This window comes from Acomys russatus, chromosome 4 (genome assembly GCF_903995435.1).
Source record: "Acomys russatus chromosome 4, mAcoRus1.1, whole genome shotgun sequence".
NCBI classification, from domain to species: Eukaryota; Metazoa; Chordata; class Mammalia; order Rodentia; family Muridae; genus Acomys; species Acomys russatus.
Window position 1 is genome coordinate 69954629 of NC_067140.1, and position 8127 is coordinate 69962755.

General features: G+C 42.2%; 1 pseudogene; it reads left to right on the forward strand.

Annotated features, from left to right (window-relative positions):
* The first annotated feature begins 6185 nt into the window (after window positions 1-6185).
* On the forward strand, window positions 6186-7817 carry LOC127188644 (HIRA-interacting protein 3-like; annotated as a pseudogene).
* The last annotated feature ends 310 nt before the right edge of the window (window positions 7818-8127 follow it).

Here is an 8127-nt window from a genome sequence, read left to right on the forward strand (position 1 = left end):
GCTTAACTGTCCATTCCTTAACCCCTCATGAACCTCATGGGCCTTCATTTCCATTGGCACGCTGACCTTCCACATTCCCACCAGAATAGTCCATTAAACAGAGCTTAACATTTTCAAGGTAGCTTTTGTCTCCAAACTCTTCCAACAAACCAGTTCCCAAGGCATCAAAGCAAAAGGTCCAGGTTGGCAGAACAATGAATCTAGTGCTTGGGTGTATTGTTTTCTGTACTAGTCACTTTTTGCTTCGTTATATCAATGTCTGTGATAGAAGAGACCTATAGGAGTAAATGTTTATGTTCTGTCAGGGAGAAGAAATAGCAAGAAAGGCATGGCAGGGCTCAGGGCTGTGTGAGCATGAGACCAAAGCTACAGGCATGACAGGTTGTGTTGAGCATGTGACCAAAGCTATGGTATGGCAGGAGACCAGGAATAAGAGAAAAGTATGCCAGAACCAGAGATGGATCTCACTTTCAATGGCCCACCCAGAGTGACCTATTTCTGCTAGGTAGACCCCAATGTACTAAAAATTGCTCAGCCTTCAAAACACAGCCACAAAAGTAGAGTGTTCAAAGTCTAAGTTTACAGGGCCAGTTCAGATACAAACCATGACATGTTGACTTTAGTTACTAAGTTTGTGGTCATTTCTCATAACATCATTTGCAAACTGAAAAAATAAGTAAATAAAACCATGAAAACTGCAATGCAATGCTCTGTATTTTAATAACTGCCACAGGCAACTTTTAATTGATAGTACATTTTGAAAGTCACTCCCCTAATCACTTTGTTTAAAAAATTGAGTTACTAACAATGTTTATACTTTATTAGGAAAAAATCAGTCAGTAGAATCATTGCATGGAGGAAAAAAAAACATAAAAAGAAGTAACTCTTTAGAGCCCAAAAGGCAACAAGAAAAGACTAGGAACATCAATATAGTGAAAAAATAATTAATTAAGAAAGAGCTTGAAGAGAGGTATAAAAGCAGTCAGGCCTGTCAATGCAATACGAGGGTGAGAGACAAACTGGCAGGATAAGGATCTCTATATCCATGTAGAGTCTGGCCCTGCAAACAGACTCAGGGCCAACATTTCATTGTTCAATCACTGAATGAGACCAGCTATACCCTTTCTGGCCTCAAATAGAAGGTGAGTGTACTGTGTGAGCTAAATGCCCAGGGAAAGTAATCTGGGCAGATTAACAATAAATATTTTGTTTTAATAGCCTCGAAAGTATAACATTTCTTCCAGTTATAAATGTTAGTAACTTGGCAGCAGTGGTGGTGCACACCTTCAATCCCAGCCTTTAGGAGGCAGAGGCAGAAGGATCTCTGAATCCGAGGCCAGTTTGGTCTATAGAGCAAGTTCCAGGACAGCCAGGGATACACAGATGGACTTTATCTTGAACCCCTTCCCCAATAATGTAAATAATATAATGTGGTAGTAATGATAGAAGTTGATAGTCACCAAGAAAAAAGATGAGTGTTTTCACAGATGTCTCTTATTATTATCATCACATATTAATTTAGCACAAATGACATGGGCTTGTGGTTCACTCTTGTAACACTAGCAGGAGGACTATAAGTAGGTCACAAGTTCAAGGCCTAAAGTACATGTGAGCTCATGGTGAGCCTGGGATACATAACTAGGCTGTGCCTCAAAAGCCAGACACACAAAAAATTTCAAATGCATGTTCTTACATTTAAAAAACTTCCATCTAAAATTCTATATTTTAGAACTCTTGCGTATGTGCACATGTGACAAACACATGCACACACACAGAGAGAGAGAGACAGAGAGAGACAGAGACAGAGAGAGACAGAGACAGAGACAGAGAGAAAGAGACTGAAACAATTTTCTGACAGAGATTTCATATGTTATAATATACTGCCCAAGGAATCCATTTAGAAAAAATATAGTAGCATGCCTCACATTACAGTGTAACATGAACAAACATATGTCCTTGTACTATAACTACAAATAATGGGACAGAGGAAACATTTATAGGACCCTAATTAAAGTCACATAAGTTAGACAGGATATATATGGCCGAGATCTTTCAGCATTGTCATGCTGCCTCGGAGCATGCCTGACACCCTCAAAACCCAAGGTTATACGGTTTTGGCCATGTTTGTAATGTTTCCTAGGTCTTGAATCACACAGACTTATTCACCTCAAAAACCTTAGGATGATGCTGTGAATAGTTTGAGACCTGTGCATTCTCCCAGAGTTGCCCTGACTTCAAAGTCAACTAACAGCCTAGATATTTCACCCAGAATGCGCTCACCTCTTAGCTAAGGACTAGGAAAGTAGGAAACTCTGAGATGGGCAATACAACAGTTGAAAAGATGGCTTTGAAATAGGATACAATTCACCAAACAGCTTTCCAGCGTGCAGCTTGCTCTTGCCATATTACAAGACTGGTTAGGACTTTGAAGTCTACAGTCAAAACTACAACTGTTTGAATTTGATGCAACAAGATAGTCTATGAAATTAGGATAGACAGATGCCTTCTCCTCACGGATACCCAATGAGAGATGAACCATGCATTTTTGGGGTTCAGAGTTAGTTCAAGTGTTCTTGCAAAACATTATCTATCCATCCGGAGTTTATCCAAATGATCTGAATTTTATCACCATCCCAAATCCAGCTGACACTCGTGTGAAGATTCACTTTCCCATGAGATCCACTTTCTGCTCTCTGCCAGACACATTTCTTTTGCTTTCTCAAGGTCAGACAGCTGGCAGGTCCAAATTCACTGGAAAATACACACAGGAACTAGAAAAATTCAACAGCAGTAATTTTTATGAAGCTTTGGAAAACTAGTTGTAATTCAGTTGTATAGAACTAGTCGCACAAGTAAACAGTACAATTCTGTGCATTTGATGCCTTGTTGTAGCCCCCAAAGAATGCACAGGCATGGCGACTTCAATGAACCTGTGCTGGAAAATAACACCTTAATTACTCTTGCTGTCTTGTCGTTGAAGTGGGAAAATGGTAGTATTGGAGAGGCTAAAATTAATTGTCGCAAACACAGTCAAGTCTAAGAAATTTATCTGCAAGGAATGAGTCACAGAGTTGGGACTAGGCATCTTGAGGAAGAAAAACACTGAGGAAAACTGAGTAATGTGATACCTAAGAATAAATGAAATAAACAAAGCTGAAAAACTTAACTTAAGCAAGAACATGAAACAATTGTGGTTCATTTACCCTGAGATCAAAACCAAAGCAAAACACTGCAAAATGCCTGAGAAACTGCCTGAGCTTCAGCTCATTCGATTTCAGGGTCAATTACTGTGGGGGAAGTGCGCAATCTCCTTTCTGAACAACCTTGATTGAAACAGTATTCCCTATCTTAGTTAAGAGAGTGGAAGGATTTCTCAGAGTCCTCACTGCTAATGAATTCCAATATTCTACGCTAAGAACAAGTGCAGTCATAGAGAAAGCATGCTTACAAAAACTTCCATGTTTCCTATAGATAAATCACCTATGTAATATGGAGATTTCAAATAAGGATCAGTGGAAAAATTCGATACCCAGGAAGGAGTACGATTTGCCTCAAAGTAATTTCCTCAACCCACAATCAAAATATTTAAGGTGTTACATGATTTTGTTCTTGATGTAAAGCGTATGCCTATCCACATAGGCACATAGCCCTTTGTTATTCTATTAAATACAATTAAATATGAAATCTCACAATAAAATTGGGAATGGTAGTGACGTTTACTTTATAATTACTCGTTTAATATCTACCACTTTACTTTTTTAAAAAAATCTCTCTTACTCTCAAGGAAATAAGTGACTTTTTCTTATCAATAGCATATGAGGACAGGCACTATCTTTTACTTTCAGGCCAAAGTGTAAGATGGGTAATCATTTCTAAACATGTCTGATACAAAGGAAATCTACCTAAAAACCATAAGCTAAGACAGAAGTACTGTAGGCTGAGAAAATGGCTCTTTCCAGAAACTGCTTGCTTCACAAACATGAGGAACCCTACACCTATAAAACCACAAGAGTGGTGATGCACACATGTGAACACAGCCTGACACTTGGGACACAGACGTAAGCACAGCACTGGATCTCACCACCTGGTCAATTGTTCTTAGTTGATGGGTCTTACTTTCAGAGGGGCACGTGGAGAGAGGGAGAAGGAGAGAGAAAGAGACTGACTGACAGAGACAGGGACACAAGCATGAGGATCTGAATTCAAAATTCCACAGCTATTAAAACACACACACACACACACACACAAACAAACAAAACCCAGATGAATCTAGCTTGTGACAAGTTGACAGAAACAAAAACTAATTAGGACAACATTCGTATACATCACACACACACAAACACACAACACACACACACACACACACACAGAAGATGGACAGATGGGAGGAGCTAAAGCACAACTGTTGATTGAGTAAGTGCACTGCTTTTGGTATAAAGGATGAAGAACAATAGAATTTGAAGGGTTCAGCATTGCTAATGTAGCCCAAGTATTAATATACTTATAATTCCAGCAGTCAGAGGTAGAGGCAAGCATATCTGGAGTTCAAAGCCTGCTTAGGCTTGAAGTCATACTGAACTACCTGGGACCCTATATCAATGAAACTAACCGAGCAAGCAGACAACCAACATTCTGAGTACACTTTCCTAATAGTCACTCTGTGGCTGCAGAGATCACTATGTTTTGATGGCAGGCAAGTGAGGGCGGCTTCATCTGTTCACTCACAGTTGGCTACAGCCCTGCTGCATACTAAGTATACTTGTCATGGAGACATTGTAAAAACATCAGCATCCCACTAACTACTCAGGCAGTTACAAGCAGTGGCTCCACCTGAACATATTCCCCTTATACATGCATAAATAGAATTCTATACACAGGGGTTGGAGAAATGGCTCAGTGGATAAGAGCATTTGTTGCTCTAGCAGAGGACCCAGTTTCAGTTCTCAGCACTGGACCCACGTAGTGGGTCACAACCACCCATCACTCCAGCTCAGAAGATCCAGTGCCCTCTTCTGAACGCCATGGGCACAAGACATCGATGTGGTATACATATATAGACAAAACATTTATGCACATAAAATAAATATTTCTTAAAATGTTTAAAATTTTTACATGTATTTATTACTAAAGAAAGAAAAATACATTTGTACATTTTCACTGTGATTCCCACTTTTGCATTGTATAAATATATTTAAACAACGAATGACATTGCATAGATATTTACACATAAGCATAAGCTAGGAATTGCATTGTTTACATGACAAACCTTTGCATAGTGTGCTATATAGATAAGGAAGTGAATTTTTCCTTATTTTGTAACTTTTCCTTGAGCCTCAGTTTGCTAAAGGAGATAAAACTAGAAATTGTGTACCACTAGGATTCTGATTAAATAAAATCAAGGATTTTAGAATAAGCAAAGTCCTCTTGAACCTTCATAACATTCTCTCTAAAGTGTGGTTTGTTTGTTTGTTTTTTACCTGGACCATATATCAGCTAAAATCACACATAGCAAGAAACTAATGGAACTGGAATTCAAATGTAGGTCTTGATCATTAGCTGGTACTATATGTCCATCATGGGTTAAGTCCCTATGCTGGCACCAGAACGGTGACTGAAACACTCAGCATGCTCAAATTAAAATAGGGAAGTAGACTGTAATAAATTTCCTACTGTGTGTGAATGTGATCAAGGGAAACAATGGAGAGATGAAGCATCCAGAAAGTCAAAGTAACAGAGAAATTTTGAGGTGCCTTAATTCTGAAGTGTCGGGAGAAAACCAAATATGAAGACAAACAGGAGCTGCCTGAGGTCAAGAAGACCCTTGCTCAATATGGGATGGAAATGACCATCCTGAATGCTCTGTCTTCCCAATGGAGGAAGTCTAAGATTTTTTATAGGCACCAAGACCACACCCATCTGAAGACATGGGGCAAATAACAGGAGTTTATGCATCCATCCAGGTTAACCCCCCCCCCCCCATGGCATGGATATAGAAGAGCAAAGAGACCCACTCCTTGCCTATGTGCTAATCACTTTTGTAAACAAACCATTTTTGAAAAATGGCATTGAAAAGAACTTCATCATTTTTTTCAGGAACTTTGAAGTGTAATTAAAAGTTTATTTGAGGCAAGGAAGGTGGCCCGGAAGGAAAAGAGGTGGGAGTTACCAATTCCCGGTTGGGCAAAATGGCTCTGGGAGATGAGATGCTGGAATTCACGCGCATCTTCTTCCGAGGGTGCCCTGACCTCAGCATGGTTACGCACACCATCCTGTGACAGAAATTCCTATCTCAAGTGGGTTGAGGTCATCTTGAATCTGAGGAGAAGCAGGCACGGAAGAGGATGGTGGAGGAGGAGCTGCTGAAGATGCAGGCGGATGCTGGTACCAAGGAAGGGAAGGAAAACTAGAATTTATCAAAGTGAAGAGGTCTCCTGCTCACTGCAGTGGCCCAGAGAGAAAAACATTCTGCTTCAATTCAGAGTCAGAACCCAGCTCTACATCATCCACTCCGGACTGCTCAGGATCCCCAACAAAAAGCAGCACGACCAAGAAGGCATGTCCAAGGAGAGCCTTAAAGAAAGCAGCTGAGAACACAGATGAAGAACAACACACAGGCCTGGTTGCAAAGATGGGATCAGAGGAGAGCAGCGAGGAGGAAGAGGAGGGCTCTGTCAGATCAGGTGAGGTCCAGAAGGAAAAGAACACTACTGAGGAAGAGGATGATGTGGGAAAAGAGCAGAAAGCTAGGGCTAGAAAGAAAGCTGGGGCCAAGAAGAAGCAAGCAGCATGCCAGGCCTCAGCAAGTAAGCAGGCTAGGGAAGGGAGTGAAAGCAGCGGGGGGGAGGATGGGGGGGGGCCGGGGGAAGGTGTACAGATAGGAGCAAAGGTGGAGAGCAACACAAGTGCTAAACCACACGAAGAAAGTGAGGACAGTGAAGAGGAGCAAGCGCAAGCGCAGGGAGCCCAGGTCCAGAGGCAGCAAAGGAGAGAGAATGAGGCATAAGCAGAAAAGCAGGACTGCCAGGCTAACTGGAGGCCTTGGAGACAGTGAGGAAGAGATGGGGGGGGTGAGTAGTGGGGACAGCAGTGGGGAGGAAGAGAAGGCAGCAAAGAGAAAGAGCAAGGACAGGACCCAGCCTGAGAGTGGGAGAAGGCAGAGTGCAAGCAGTGAGGAAGATGGAAACAGTATGCAGGTGCAAGCAACTGCTCAGGGCAGCGTGAATGGTGAGAGTGATAGGTAGGACAAAGCGAGTGACTCCCAGGCAGGAGGGAGTACCAGAGAGGAGAGGAGGAACCGTTCTTCCAAGAAGAGCTCCGAGAAAGGCAGAGCATGCAGTTCCTCTTCCTCATCAGATTCAAGTCCAAAACCCACAGACCAGAAGGCTGGCTGGCTCTTGTCGCTGTGGAGAGGACCAGGAGCTGTGGTGAGACTAAAGCTTATATTTGGGCTTCTGGTGCTCATGGAAACTACAAGAAGCTGTTGGGCTCCTGCCGCTCTTGCAAGGAGTGCCTGAGTGTCCTCAGGACTGGACTGGAAGCTCTCGGCATGAAGCACAAGTCTTCATTGGAGAAGTGTCCGGCCCTGAAGGAGCAGCGGGAAAAGGCAGCTGAACTGGCTTTCTTGGGTGTTATCAACATCATCAGCAGTTCAGGCCGACCACGAAGACGAAATGCCTAGAGCCCTTCAGGGGAAGGAACTTCCGCCAGGGGAGCTTCATCATCGAACTCTGGACCCAGAAGAGGAACAGCCATGCCAAGCACCTCCAGACCGGTCCCATATGCGTGGCATCATCAGCAGTGACAGTGAGAATAGCTGAACTCCATGTCCCAGGATACACCTTACCCTGCTGTACAAGAGCCTGCAGTGCTAAAGCAGCTTTCCAACACAACTAGAGGCATGGTGGTCTTAGCTGTTGGCACACTGCTCAATTTTATGTTCTCTAAAGTGGTTTTAGGGTTGGGTGGTTGTTTGTTTGTTTTTAAAGACTTAATTAAAAATCATTTGTAAGAAAGAAAGAAAGAAAGAAAGTTCATTTGAGCCGTGTCCTAGGCAAGGGACTTGTATATCAATCAGAGAACAGAACTGGGGATGAGAAGGAAGAGCCTTCTAAAGACTATCAACAGTGT